Genomic DNA, 1,264 nt, shown 5'->3' on the forward strand with positions numbered 1-1,264 from the left:
CTCGTCACTGGTCCATATTACGCGACCAGGCCCCTAATATGGACCAGTTGTGAATTTTTTCTGTATTTGAATTTTAGTGAATGACTGAAAAAGCTAATTAGTCGTCAAGATTTACGAAAGAGAGAACAATTACCAAACACAAAATGAAACTGCTTTGCAAGAGAAAAATCTAGTTAGCAGCGTGAAACAAAAAGTGCTCCATATTAGGGTCCCTTCCCCTATTAGGATGCACTATAACATGTTTTACTTACTTCCAATTAAAACTGTATCGTTGTATTTTATGCCTTGCATATTTTCGAATGATTTGAATGAAACACCCAAAGCGGCGACTTTGCAGATAACAATATTTTGAAGAAACAAAAGTACGTCATCACTACATAAACACGAACAACGTGACGTCATTTTAATTGACGTTAAAATATGTATGATTACCTTACCTTTCCAATGATATGCCGTTGAAGAATGTTAGACAAGCGGTTCAACTTCTATGTCCGTTTAATGAACCCAACCCTCTAAACAGGAATAGTAAGCACAAAGAAGGAAAATACGCACACAAAACCACGTTTTTCTCAAAAGCGGTATAACGAATAGCTCCAGGACTCTAGATTTAGAATTATATTGTTAAAATTTGTCAAAAAAGTGTGGTAGCAACCCCAACCCCGTCGGGTTGACCCAAGTGGTCTCTGGCCGACAGACAAGTATGATCTGGGTCAGTGGAACATAACTTAGATAGATAGATAGATAGATAATTTATTGCCAAGTGTACAATACATGAATGAACATAAAAAATACACGAGGAAAGCAGCTTGCTGTGTGATAAAAACAAAAATAAATAGCATTCATACATCACTGGCGCATAGCATCATACATACATGGGTAAGACATTTTGGTGTATCACAGTAACTAATACATACACTATACAGACATGGTGAGAACTATGAAACTCTAAGAGCTATCGGAACCACAATAAAAGTACGCAGAATAAGATAGGATCCCCCCCCCCCCACACTATCAACTACTGTAAGAACTGAACATGTTCCATACTGATAAAATGTACCTCTAAAACAGCACATAAAAATAAACTCTTCCAACACATCACAGTGGTTAAAGAACGACTACAACTACTAAAACATACTAGATGTGTATTCCGGTAATATAACCAGCTGCTAAAACATAGTCTGGCTTCATCGCGTCACAGTGGTGTCACCATACTAAAACCCACTCTATATATCACAGTATGTAATGTCAGCTACTAAAACCATAC

Source organism: Littorina saxatilis, linkage group LG6 (genome assembly GCF_037325665.1).
Source record: "Littorina saxatilis isolate snail1 linkage group LG6, US_GU_Lsax_2.0, whole genome shotgun sequence".
NCBI lineage: Eukaryota > Metazoa > Mollusca > Gastropoda > Littorinimorpha > Littorinidae > Littorina > Littorina saxatilis.